Source organism: Lissotriton vulgaris, chromosome 5 (genome assembly GCF_964263255.1).
Source record: "Lissotriton vulgaris chromosome 5, aLisVul1.2, whole genome shotgun sequence".
Taxonomy (NCBI): Eukaryota; Metazoa; Chordata; class Amphibia; order Caudata; family Salamandridae; genus Lissotriton; species Lissotriton vulgaris.
Window position 1 is genome coordinate 1,804,865,080 of NC_141693.1, and position 14,724 is coordinate 1,804,879,803.

The 14,724-nt window shown below is 43.3% G+C and overlaps 1 pseudogene; it reads right to left on the reverse strand.

The window, feature by feature from the left end:
* Positions 1 to 3,341: 3,341 nt before the first annotated feature.
* LOC147717231 (uncharacterized) lies at positions 3,342 to 4,059 on the reverse strand (annotated as a pseudogene).
* Between the last annotated feature and the right edge of the window lie 10,665 nt (positions 4,060 to 14,724).

Sequence of the window (14,724 nt, forward strand, 5' to 3'; positions counted from 1 at the left end):
TGCTCCCTCAAGATTCGCCTCCCATTCTTTCAGGAGGCCATCACTAAGGTCCTCAAAGGTGGGAAAGATTAAAATGCAGCACCCTCTAGGTGTCTTCTTGTTGTCAATGTATTGTTGGAGGGTTACCCCATCCCACCATCGGGATAGTTCTTGCTTTTTGAGGTGCTCTAACTTAACCCTTTAAGTGCTGCCGTCGGCCAACGGTCGTCACAAGCACTACCTTGCCAGTGCTGCGCACGACCGTTGGCCGACGGGCCAGCATTCGTTATTCGAACGTTCAGCACTGGGCGCTGAACGTTCGACGCTCGGAAGGTGTTAACAAATAGGGCATGTAATCCTGATGTGCTTTGCATGTTTTGTTCTGACTGCGGTATTGTGGCATTTTTCCCAAAGATGTCCTGTGCCATTTCCTCCCTTTTATCATCAAAGCGTGACATGGTACCAATAATTTCAAGGATAGCAATGAGTGCTAGAAGGCCCAGTTAAACGAAAGTCCTAAGAAACAACGGCGGACCTGTAGTTCAGCACCTCATGCCATTTCCAATAGGTGATGTTTCTGCGCTGTCAACCCCAAAGCCAGCCGTTGTTTAGCGTTTCTGTGTTCCAGATAAAGAATTGTTAAAAGTGAGGTGGGGGTGCGCAGATCAAAGAAGTCCAATAGACAAATAGTAGTATGAAAATATATAAAGTTCTTTATATTTCAAGATTTAAAATTCAGTAAATTGAGATGCTCAGCCAACGCATTTCATTCCCACACTGGGAACTTAACCAGGGCTCAAAGAATGGCAAACAATACAAACATTACAATCCAAAAGTGAGTCACAGGACAAACCAACTGAATATACATACATTAATAACATGACCTTAGCAAACCACGACACACATGTATAATAATACATAACACAAAATCGATAGACATTTAAATGCACAAACAGAAACAAAATATAACAATAATCCACTTCGAGCACTTGGGGTGAAAATAACTTTAAATATATATATATATATATATATATATATATATATATATATATATATATATATATATATATATATGAAGCGACCCAGACTTTTGCTGGCATCATGCTGTGACATTTTAAATAAAGCAAGTTACCTACCTTGAAATCCCCTCTGGCCTCTGATTTCTTCAACTGAAGGGATGTGGTGTGATATTTTCTGCGCTACCAGAGGGGCAGTACAGATGGCCCCCGCCATCCTAATCTGGCGGGGGGGAATAAGGACATGGATGTCAGGCGGATTGCCTCCGCCAGGCCGCCGGTTGAGCCCACCGCCAGCCTGGCGGAGGCAATCCGCCCGACATCATAATTGGCTCCTATGTGTTTGGTCACGTCATTTGAACTCTCACCCTTTATGCTACAATATGTGTCTGTTTAAATTATTATAAATCTCCCTTTATATTTCAACACCTTTTTCATCCTGCTCGTACAATTTTCGAGCGTGGAAACTAATAGGGTTCCAAGTTTTAATTTTGCTTGATTGGACTACTATTCCCAGCATGCGGGCCATACCTCTTTACATTTCAATATTTAGGAACTTATACGGGTTATGGCTACACCTTGCTTTGGCCTTTCCACAAATTTCGGGTTACTCCTAATTATGGTCTACATTAGCCTTTGGGAAAGGGGCAGTATCAAACTTGCATCAGTTATCGCCCTTCCTGACATTTACACGCTGATATTTGTGTATCAATTGAAATGGATCACTAGATTTAGTTTTCCATACACAGTGCAAATCTGTCAATATCAACTATTTTGTTATTTCCATATGACGTTAATCTATTCTTGCCCGCATGAAGTTTTAAATTAACAGTTTAGGAGACTCTGCTCTAGTGATTTACAATTTCTGAATTTTATAGCATTTGGGGCTAGATGTAGGTAATTGCAATTTACCGACTCTTAAATACCAAATTTTACCGATACGGTATCTATGAGTCGGTAAATGCAATGTAGGTAAAAAATTGGTATTTTGTACCGAATCTGTACAATTCGGAATTGGCTATTCGGTATTTACCGGTTCGGTATTTACAGAATCGGTATTTAGCGAATCGGTATTCCCCATTCATTCCTATGGGCCTTTTGGCCCATAGAAATGAATTGGAAATTGGAAATACCGATTCGGTAAATACTGATTCGGTAAATATCGAATCGGAAAGCAAAGAAAAGTGAAACTGAATCAGGCAGCCAATCAGGTGCTACCACCCTCCCCCTCCCTACCAGGAAGTGGCTACACAGGCAGCTGCAACTAATTAGAAGCTTCTGGAGAGGCAGTTGGGGCTGAGCTGAGTCCCTGAGCAGCATAAAGAGTGTTGTGCACTTTTAAATTGGAAAAATGGCAAGCAGCACAGACAAAGATCAGCCAGAGAGGAAGAGGAAACTAAAATTCAGCAGCATGGAGCTGCAGGTCCTTGTTGAGGAGGTGGTGAAGGAGCAGCAAAAGCTGTTTGGCAGGCAGTCCCTCACTGTGGCTGAATCTGCCAAAAGGAAAATTTGGCTGGACATTAAAAAAAAAGTGAATGCAGTTGGAGTGACTCCTAGAGATATAGAGGACCTTACAAAGAGGTGGTACGACCTCAGGAGCCTGACAAAAAAAATTGCTGAACACCACAAGCAGGCAAGCAAAACTAGTGGAGGGAAGAACCCAGCAACCCCCCTTACTGACCTGGAGGAGATGGTGGGCTCAACAATAGAACCTGAAAGCGTCTGCGGAGTGGGAGATGTAGACAGCTCAGCCAGAGCTGCCAGCAGAAAAGGTAAGACGCATGCACAGCACACCACCATCCTTCCCTTTACCCTAAGTGGCTAAGTGAACCCCAGTCCAGTAAAGCTAGCACTATACAGGAGCAATACATTATGGGACATGTAGTCAGTAAATGAAAGACAATGTCATACAGCACAGCAAGTACCAAGTTAGGGAAATGATTCCAGACAGAATGAAGCGCAGGCAACATGTACATTGTTCAAGTGAAAATTATTTAATTGTAGTGGCTGTGAGGCAGTAGCGCTTAGCTAATGTACCCTCATATGTCCACAGATGAGACATCTCACAGGCGTTCCCGGGAGACTGAAGGCACAGCACCAGAGAGGGATGAGAGTCAGGAGCCAGGTCCAAGTGCACAGAATGTATCAGAGGACACAGGTGCACCAAGTGCACAGTAACCATCCCAAGACACAGAAATGGCTCCAGAGTTGCAGGGGTCCCCTGAACATACACAATCCCCTCTGTTACTGTCATCTCCAGAAATGCCTGCATCACTGCCTGTGACAACACCTGCATCACAACAGAGCAGGAGGCATGTTGTTGCCCCACTATTGGAAATGGAATCATCAGCAGGTGACATGGAGGGGGAAGACACACACACCTTGCCTGGGGAAGGTAGCTCTGCCACACTGCAGTCCAGTGCAGAGGTGGCCCATACTGGTACCAGACGCCGCAGGCTCCGAGAAAGCAGTGTAGCTGCATGTGTGGAGGGTCCCAGTGTGTTCTGTGGCCTGGAGGGGAACATGGTCAAAATCCAAAGGATGTAGGAAAAGGCCATCATGTCTGTCCAACGCCAAATGAGGAACCTAAACAACAATATGGAAGACATAGGGAAGGGCATCAGAGAACTAGTTGATGTCAACATGGAGACGGCTGCAGGGATGTGTGATATGTCACAATCGGTGCAGCTTCTGTGCACCAAACTAGATCAGGAAATGTCATCAAGGGGCAAGGAGAAGCAGCGTGCGTAGCAACAAAATAAAGCCATCAACCGCCTGACCACAGCCACTTCCCTGCTATGCAGGAGATGCATAAACATGCAGGAGGGGCTCACGCAAAATAGTAATGAGGTGTCTAGGGGCATTGCTAGGATGACCAGTGCTGTTGAGGTGCTGATAAATGCACAAACAGCACAAACTGCTGCTCTGGATGTGCCAGAGAGTGAAGGGAGCACAAGTAGGAGCAGCATGGCAAGCCCCCTTGTCGTAGAGACACGGAGGAGCAGCAGGCGCCACGGTGAGGCAACAGCCCAAATGCCAAGTGAAGACAGCCAGCCACAAACATCTGGCAGTGGTAGGCATGGACGCAAATGAGTAGTTCAGTTAATGGGGAAGTGACCCAGGACTAACATCATTGAATGTATATAAATTGTGTTGCACCATTGTGCTTTAGAAACCTGTGTAGTGACAGAATTAAAGTACGTTGGTGCATACTCCACCTGTATGTGTCTCTTTACTTACTTAAAAGTAGTTGTGTGTGATCTCTTCCATCTGTGTCTGCCATCTGTTGGTGTTGGTACTCCAGCAGTGTTGGGTTCAGGTAGTGCTTGTTCTTTATCATGGTCCTCATAATCAGATAATTCCACCTCGGTGCCCTTCTTCATGGCAAGGTTGTGCAACATTGCACAGGTTGCAATCATCTTGCAGCAGGTCACTGGTGTATACTGGCGTGCCCCTCCACTTTTGTGGAGGCAGCGGAAGCTGCTTTTTCACAGCACAAAGGTGCGCTCCACAATGTTCCTGGTAGATTTGTGTGCCCTGTTGTATCTCCTCTGGCTGGGGTTTGAAGGGTTGAGGTAGGGAGTAAGGATGAAAGATGATATGCACTATCCCCTATACCTAACAGAAAAAGACATTACTCATCCACACATACACATACATCTGCAATATGTATCAAGAGAGTGTCACACAGTGTTTTACCTAGCAGGTATCCTTTGCCAAATTCCCCCGCTGTCAGGCGTGTGTAGATCCCACTGTTTAGGAAGATGTATGAGTCGTGGGTACTTCCAGGAAACTTGGCAACTATGTCCGTGATGATGTACTTTGCATCACAGATTACCTGTACATTTATGGTGTGGGTGGACTTCTTGTTCCTATAAATGTACTCTGTGGTAGCAGGTGGACATATTGGTATGTGGGTGCCATCAATACAGCCAATTACGTTGGGGAAATGTGCCATGTGATAAAAGTCTGTCTTGGTCCTGAGTAGTTCTGCGTGCGTTGCAGGGAAGCTGATGTAATGATGCAAGCTATCCAAGGCTTGGGGAAACATGGCGGCGGCCGCTTGAGCCGCTGCAGCGCTCCGTGTGTGTTCTCCCGGATCGTCGTGTTCGCGCTGAATCTGGTCGGCTTTAATGCGGTTTACTAGGTGGTAAATCTACACTACGAGCCCCCGACACCTCGGGTGAATCTTGCAAGCGGTATCAGCGCTATACATATTACCGATGGGATTCGAGTGGACGTGTTCCTTAGCAAAGGCGAGCGCGAGTGCTGCGGCGGTGGAGAGCGCTTACCCGGCTCACCTGGTTTGTTACAAGAAGCCTGTCTCTGCAAGCTCCGCAGGCTGTGAGCATATCCTACCGTCGAGAAGCGACCTGCTGTGGAGCTTGGCCGCCCTGGAGCTAAGACGGGGGTGCCGAATCCGTGGCTTGCTTCCCGGACGCCGGGGGATAGTTGCAGTCACTGAAGTGGAGACGCCCATATTACCGGGCGAGAAAACGACGAAGGTAGGAGAAGCAGTGTATTTCCAGGGGCAGAGGGAGCTAAGGGAAAGCGGAGGTAGTGGTAGCGATGCCGAGAAAGTAACAGCTAATCACTCGAAAGGTGATCTGTGTAAAGCCATGGTCAGCAAGGGGGCATTAAGTAAATGTAAAAGCAGAGATAAAAATAAAAATAAAATAACGCTGTCGCGGGATACCATTGCTACATTGTGCGACTCGAGCTTACCTACAGCGGATCTTGAAGCCGGTCTAGGATGTGATGTTGGATCGGTAATTAAAACAGGGGAAACTAAGAGAGTGCACAGTTCTACTGCAGGTCATTTTTTCAGTGACAAAAAAGAGTCCTCCTCATATCTAACCGGGCAGGTTAAAGCAAAACGTGTATACACGCGCAAATCAGCCAAAGGGTTGAAAGCATCCAAGAGTCAGAACGCTACCTCAGTCTCTAGAATTACACCATCATTGAGGTCTTACTTTAAAGTAGTACCACAAGTAGTACTACTGTCAGACAGTTCAGAAAAGATCCCGGAAGGCAAGATGGAATTTAAGGGTCCAATAAACTCCGAGGATTTGATTAATAAAAACGACTCTCCATTAGAGATGGCGACGGGGGGCTCTGATATGTCCACGAACCCTGGAGCAGGAGTGATGGATGGCTGTAATTCAGAGAATCCATCAAGACAACTGCCACCTCTGGCCTTGGTTTTGGCACCCCCATTGGCTCCCCCTCTTGCGCTGACCTCATTAGCTGGCTTAAGTCTACAGGATTCCACAGGTGTGCAGGATTCCACACAGGATCCCACACAAGGAATTACAGCCACTAATGCAGAATTGATCACTACTTTGCAGGCGTCTTTTCAGGAGATGTTTACTTCTCTATCAGTGGATATTAAAAAGGGATTTGAAACCTCAGCAGCTAACCAAGCAGACATTAGGTGCTTTTGTGAAAGCTTAGACAAGAAATTAAGTGAACTATCAATGAGAACAGAGACATTGGAGGATAGAGTGACAGGCCTGTCCATACATTTAGATGAGGCTAAATCCAATATCGTCACGCTTAGAAAAGAAGACCAAATTCTTTCAGAGCAGATGGAGACGCTTGAGAATAATGCTCGCAGAAATAACCTTCGTCTAATGAATGTTCCAGAGGATAAAGAAGGCTCAAATATCAAGCAGTTTGTTATCTCGCTACTGAAGGAGGCGCTAAGACTTGATCAATCTGAAGAAGAACTATCGTTAGATATTCAGCGCATACACAGAGAGCCTTTTAGGAAAAATCCTCAAAGAACCAAGGCCAGAAAAATTCTGGTCAATTTCCAGACATACTCCCTTAAAGAAACTATTCTTAATCTGGCCTTAAAACAGAAAACTGTCACGGCAAAAGGTTTCAATTTTCAAGTAAGATCGGATCTGTCTAGAACAACATTAGACAAACAATGGGAGTTTGGAAAAAGGTTGGAGGCTTTCAGAAGCTACGGTGCAACTGCTCAATTGGTTTTTCCCTCCGCATTGAGAGTAATGTATAACAATACTATGCACAATATAAGATCAGTGCAAGCAGCGGATGAGCTACTGCTCACTATAGGTAGAGAAAAAGGAGAAAGGGGGGCAAGAAATTAGAGGTAGGATAACAGAAAAATGGAATCTCAATAGACATAGAAAAGTCAAGAAAAGAGAGAGGTGAAGGGAAAAAAAAAGTCTATACACATAAATAAAGAAATAGTTCCAAAAAGAAGAAAAAAAGAAAAAAAAAAGTGTATAAGCTATAATAAGTAGAAAAGGAAAAAAAAAAATCTAAGTTCGGTTGCTAAAACACATAATAAAGTAGTGCACTACACATATGAATATAACGAAAGGTTCTGGTAAAGAGCACATTGTTAGTTTGGACATATTCCTTAGGGGTGACTACTCTATCCATTCTATCCATCCTATTGTTTTTTTTTTCCGACCATCACTAGACAGGGAGTTCACAACAGAGTGCGATCTTCTGGATTTTTCCAGATAGATAAAACAAGGGTTTCCCAGGGGGTGGGGGGAGGTAGTCAGGGGCACTGGGGGGGGGGGGGGGGGTTGCAGAGGAGAAAATAAAAAAAGAGTCCTTTTTTTCGTGGTATTTTGGTTTTTTGTTTAATATGGTCACTAACAAGAGCTGTCTTAGCTATAACTGTTTCTAGTAGGGGTATATGCACGACAGAGCCTTCTTGTTGGGGGGGAGTGGTAGGACTGAAGAAATGGAATTACTATATTAATAAGCAATTATGAGTAAATTATCTATTCTCTCCTGGAATACTAATGGTCTACGGACTTGCCCCAGGAAAAATAACATCATGCAATATCTTCGAGATTCAACCGCACAGATCATAGTACTTCAGGAGACACATTTGACCGATCCAGAAATACAGATATGGGTTAAGAGAAATAGATGGATTGATGCCTGCATAAACACAACACAAACAACACATACTAGAGGTGTAGCAATCTTATTTAGAAAGTCAATTAAAGCAAGACTGATTTCGAAACTAGTAGACCCAAGAGGACGATGGGCAATAGTGTCAGCCATAATATATGGTGCTCCAATAACTATTACAGGATACTATGGTCCTAATCAGGATGATCCATCAGCATTGAAAGTTCTTTTTTCACATCTATATTCATACCCCGATCCAGTTATCCTAGCAGGAGACTTTAATATAGTACTAGATCCTGTAATGGATAAATCTCCATCCAATAGAGCCAAAGTCCTGTCCAAAACAAGGGCATACTTGCAGGACAATATGAAGCAGTTAGGTTATAATGATATCTGGAGAACAATGCATGGTCAACAAAGAGGAGTCACTTTTCGGAATTACAGGTATCATCATCAATCTCGTATCGATTTTATCCTGATCAGTCAATCTTTAGTACACCAGGTTAAATCAGTATCCCATTTACCCTTTCATCTTTCAGATCATGCAGCAATTCTCTTAGACCTGGAAGGGTTTCCAAAGAAGCGACCAAGCAATTGGTCGTTTGACCGTTCACTACTCTCATCATCTAATATCATCGATGCCCTTAAGATTGAGGTCCAGTTTTTTCTGGATGATAATATAAGATAAGCCTCTCCAGACGTTATATGGGATGCACTTAAGGCGTTCTTAAGGGGCCAGATAAAGAACAAAGTATCCTATAAGAACAAAATCTATAGAGTAGCAGTAAACTCACTGGAATCAGAGTTAGCTAATCTTCAAGCAGATATAATAAGACACTCTGATCCCAGCTCTCCTACGGCCCAAGAAAAGCAGAATAAAATGACCATCTTGAAAGGAGAATTAAGCTTGATATTAAATACTAGGGTTCAGGAGAGATGGGAAGCCAGCAAACTGGCACACTTCGAATATGGCGAAGGTGCCAGTAAATTGCTTGCATGTAAATCAAAGACTGAGCTAGTCCGTAATAACATTAATTCTATCATGACTGACGGCATCACAGTTTCTACTGATGTGGATATTAGGAGAACGCTCCGTGACTTTTTTTGTAACATTTATTGTGAGGATATTCAGGTGGAGCCAAAGCAGGTTGAAGATTGGCTAGCGGAAGTCTCTCTCCCCACTCTGACATCAGAACAAAGCAATAAACTAGATGCTCGATCTCACAAGAGGAAGTTAAGCGTGTTGTGGCCAGTAGTAAAAAGGGTAAAGCCTCAGGCCCTGATGGTTTGCCATCTGAAATCTATAAAGCCCTATCTTCAGTCATTATTCCTTTTTTGACTGAGCTTTTCAATAAAATCCTCCTTGAAGGGATGCCCCCCCCTAAATCATGGGATAGTGCATCAATTACATTGATATTAAAACCAGGCAAATCAGCGCTGAACTGTGGGTCTTATAGACCAATTTCCATTCTTAATACAGACTACAAAATATTTACTTCTGTACTTGCGAATAGGTTGGGTGTAGCTGCAACAAACATCTTGCACACAGATCAAAAAGGATTTGTAAGGGGACGTCAGTTATATGAACTGACATATGACCATATAGGTGCTATTGATATGGCGACGGTGACATCACTACCTCTAGCTGTAATGACCTTGGATGCCACTAAGGCATTTGATAGAGTAAATTGGGTTTATCTATCAGAAGTATTGGAAAAATTCAATTTAGGTAGCAAATTTAGACGCACAATCAAACTCTTGTATAAGAACCCATCAGCATCCTTACTTGTTAATGGTGAACTATCGGACCCTTTTAATATCACTCGGGGAACCCGACAAGGATGCCCCCTTTCCCCCCTTCTATTTGATCTTTATCTAGAACCTTTTGCACAAAAAATTCGAGACAATAGTAATATCAAGTCATTTGTGTTTGAAGGGTGGGAGAGGAAGGTCGCTTTATATGCGGATGACCTTCTCATTTTTACATCCGAGTTAAGATCAGCTTTTCCAACATTAATTACGTTGGCTAAAGAGTTTGGAGCAGTATCAGGATACAAGGTTAATGCAGCCAAGACAGACGGTATGGTCTTTAATGACCCTGAGCCTGTAGCGGGAGCCCAGATAAGTTCAGTCCTTCGATACTTAGGTTTGAATATCTACCAAAACATAGACGAGATTGCTCCAGCAAATTTTTCGCTTATATCTAAAGAATGTCGCAGGCAAATGAAATCATGGTCCAACCTACCGCTTTCATTATTAGGTAGATGTAATTTAGTGAAAATGACGATTTTACCTAAGATCACATTTTTATTCAATACCATTCCCCTTTTTTTTGATCCCAAAATGATAACTAAATTACAAAGCGATATACGTTCTTTTATCTGGAATAACCATAATCCAAGAATCTCATGGAAGAAGATCAGGCGTCGTAGATAGAAGGGAGGTTTGGCTGCACCTGAGTTACAACTTTATGGGTGGGCTTTTCAAATGTCCCATGTCAGGATGCTATTAAAATCCCCTATAAACTTAGCTTGTGGACACATGTTCGCTGCACTACTTAGAGGAGAAAAAGTGGCTGACCATGAATTTTTGTTTAAATTTGGGGACCCCAAGTTTTTTAAGAAAATAAAACTAAAGGTGCTGAGGGATGCATGTAGAAAATGGACTAAACTTAAATGTACCCTAAAAATTGATTATTATTCTGCTAAAGCCCCACTTTGGAACTCTCCTGGCTCTCCGAGCTGGCTTTTGGATAGTCTTGCAACACCATTACGTGAGGCGGTCTTGATAAGTTGGGGGGACATCTTTGTTGAAGGAAGTTTACTACCATGGGAGAGTTTATGTTCAAAAGTGGGGCCTAGGTTCTCTAGGTTCAAATATCTCCAAATCCAAGGTTGGGCAAATGCAAGGTCCCGTGTTAAAGGTAGATTTCAGATAGGAGGTGATAGTACATTAGTGTCATTACTAACGGATAGACTCCCATTTCAGAAAGAAGTCTCATTATGGTATAATATGTTACTAGATGAAGTAGAGGGTGAGTTCCTATTACCAGATCAGTTATGGTCTATACATATGACTGGTATTACTGTTGAAAATATGTGGCATGAATCATTTAAAATCATGTGGAACATAGTAAAACCATCGTGGTTACGCCGAAATCATCTGTTCACACTACATAGGGCCTACTATTCGCCCCAACGCCTGTCAAAGTTTACAGACAACACAGGTTTTATGCCCTAAATGTGGTCTGGCAGAGGCCTCGGACATACACATGTTCTTGGAATGCCCACTGTTAACATCATTTTGGGACTCCGTCTCGAGTTCAATATCCACCTCTTTGGGATCTCCACTAACTTTGACACCTGCTCTTGTTATTTTCGGAATTTCACCAGAGTTTATTGGTCCAGCAAAAAATCTACTTTTCTTTTGTATATTGCTGGCAAGGAGCGAAATATGTAAAAAATGGAAAGATCCATCACCTCCAATCTTGCTGGATTGGCAAAGGTCAGTTCTACAAACATCAAAGATGGACCTTTTAAGATCAGGAAATCAAAGCAAGAGAAAATTCTGGAGTCTGCTGAATTGGTAAAGAGCTATGGTTGATCTTGGGTTTTTGTTTTTTTTCCCCAAGGTCCAATGATTAAGCTGCTTGGCATCCTCTTTTTTTTCCACTTGACTATACCCAATATATTCCAACACGATGGGTATATGAACGCAGCATGTGTCCCATATGGTTATTCAGTGTGGCTTTTGCTGGATTACGATTCTACTTACTGTGGAGCAATTAGAGCTGTATGCCCCGGAGCTCCTTCCAGTATATCTGAGACAGTAAGATCGTTTCCACATGCTACTAGTTGATCACCAAGGGCGAAAATGAGGACACCAAAAAAAAATGCATTCTCTGCATCATGGCCTCTAGGAATTTCCTAAAAAAACGGGACAGACAGCTCTGGGACAACCCACCTACCACAGCAACCACACTCTGGGAACTCCCAGAGGCAAGCAGGTGTAGGCTACACAGCACCTGCACATGGGGTGGGATGGCGTGCGCCCTTGGGGTTGGGTGCTCCAAAAGTTGGTGGAGGTCCCTGATCAGCTCCAGGATGGTTTGGGGGTCTAGCCTGTACCTTTGTATGATCTCTGGCTCAGTCAGTTGAAATAGGGTGATTCTCTGCCTGTAGACCTGCTCCTCCCTTCTCCAGACCGTCTCTCCTTCTGCTTGTAGCCGTAGCCGCCTCGCAATCACGTAGAATGCCACCATTCTGGTCAAACTGTTTCATTTTGGGCACTTTTTTATAGCCTGCACCTGGTTACCACCTGATTTGAATCCATGGTAAATACAGACTCTTAAATACCGAATTTCATGTAAATTCGATATTTTAGAGGTTACCTACATCTCAATGGTCATTTTTACCATTTCTTATTTACCGATTCGGTAAATTTACAGATTCAGTAACTTTACCAAATCAGTAAAATTACTGATTCAGTAAATTTACTGATTCGTACGTTTTTGTGGCCCCTACATCTCAAACACCAAATACAGGTCGGTAACGGACGAAACTCGGTATTATCGGCCATTACCGACCGGTATTTGATTATCTACATCTGGCCCCTAGTGTCTCATACATGTGGTTCCGTTTTCAGTTTAAGTTTTTCCCGTTCTCTGAACGTACAGCGATACATCTAGCCATTTGAAATTGATTCTTGTCCACTTTCATGTCGCTCCTAGTAATTAATGGCAGCTGGTTTTTCCTTCATGTTTTCGAACACAGGGAGGTTCTTATTTATTTGACCATTTATAGGGCGCATATTTACACCACCAGTGTGTCCCCGCGCTGGAACAGGCACACTGAAAGGGTACGGAAACACCAGTATTTGCCTATCATAGCTGGTCATTCACTCTGGTCCGCATGGTAAATTTAGTATGCTGTTAGAAATAACCATGTCTTCAGTTGTTTGCGAAATTTAGTTGGGCATGGTTCTATTCTTAGGGCCATAGGTAGGGTGTTCCACGCTTTTGCTGCAAGATATCTGAATGAGTGTGCCCCCAATCTGGCTTTAGATATTCGTGGTACAGTCACCAGTGCCCCATCCTTAGATCTTAGGTTTCGGCATGGTGTATACTGTGTTAATAGTGGTTGTAGGTACAGTGGGCTTTTTTTTGATAGGATAATTTAGTAGTGACACATTGCTTTGAACAGGATTCTCTACTCAACTGGTAGCCAATGCAATTCTGCCAGGGCTTTCATTGTGGAAGGCTCTTCTCTGGAGGTTTAGTACCAAGTGAGCCGTCACATTTTGCATTGTTTGTAGTTTATAGCCCTTTTTTAGTGGCACCTAAATATAGCATATTGCCGTAGTCCAATTGGGAAGTTACCACGGCCTGTATTATGGTTTTCCTAGTATTCGGTGGCAGGAAATCAAGAAATTTTCTCAGGATTTTCATGGTCCCATAGCATTTTCCCGCTACTTTCCGAATCTGGCTGTCAAATGCCAGGTCTGAGTCAAACCATACTCCAAGATTTTTTACTTCATATTTCGGTGTGGGTAATTGGCTCATTGTCTCCGGCCACCAGGCTGATGACCAAATGGTTGGGGCCTTGCCCACAATCAACACCTCCATATTATTCCCGCTGAACTTTAGGCAGTGGTTAGACATCCGCCGTGCCACCTCTTCCAGACACTTGGAGAATCGGATTGCTGCCTGCTCCCTGTCTTGAGATAGCATCACAATTAGCTGTGTGTCATCAGCATATGACACGATGGACACCTTATGTTCTTCTACTTGCTCAGCCAGTGGTCCCACGTATAAATTTAATAGAGTTGGACTCAGAATCGATCGGGACACCCTGGGGCAGAGGGATGCTCCTAGATGGGTAAGACTGTTGTGCGACTTGAAAGCTCCGCACAGATAGAAAATATGTCATCCAGCACAGTGCATTTCTCCTAACACTGCACATCTTCAGCCTCGGAGGAGCAGTTTATAGGAAGCGGTGTAAAACGCTGTGATGAGGTTCTATAGGATCATTGCCACCCTCTGTCCTTCATCAGCATATTTTAGCATTTTTTCTGATGCCAGAAGTAGTGCTGACTCTGTAGAGTGTGCAGCTCTAAAACCTGATTGGATGGGGTGCAATAGATCATTCTTGTTTACATGATCTACTAGTTGTTTATTAGTTACTTTTTCAGAGATCTAAGCCATAAATGGTAACAAGGAAATGGGGCGCAGGTTCTCCAACACTTCTTGATCTATAGATGGTTTCTTTTTAAGTGACCGCACAACAGCTTGTTTCCATTTAATGGGGACCTCTCCTGTTTGAAGGTAGTGTGCGATGAGTTTAGAGATATATGGCATAATGAGGTTCACATCCTGCATTAGTATCTCAGGGTGGGTACGGTGTAATTTGGAGCCTGATTTAATCTCTTTTGCTGTGACTTTGAGTTCTTCTACATCCGGAATCTTAAATTCGTCAAGGGTCTCCCCTGCAAATGTGATATCACGTCTGTATGTTGTGCTCAACCCTTGCCCGGCTTCCACTGGGAAAGTGTCATATATTATTGTCACTTTGTTTGTGAAGAATGCTGCTATTTTATTGCAGTTCTCCACAGATGCGACTGCCTCATTGTTTATATTATCGCATGCTTTGAGGTCTTGCTGAATTGAGAACATTTCTTTGGAGGAGTTACTGGCCCTTTCAATCCTTTTTGTGTAAAAGTCACATCTAATTTTCTTAATTAAGGCATGATATTTTTTTTATTCCTTGTCATAGTTCTCTTTAGCCTTACTACAATAGTCTTTCTGCCATGCACGTTCGAGCTGCTT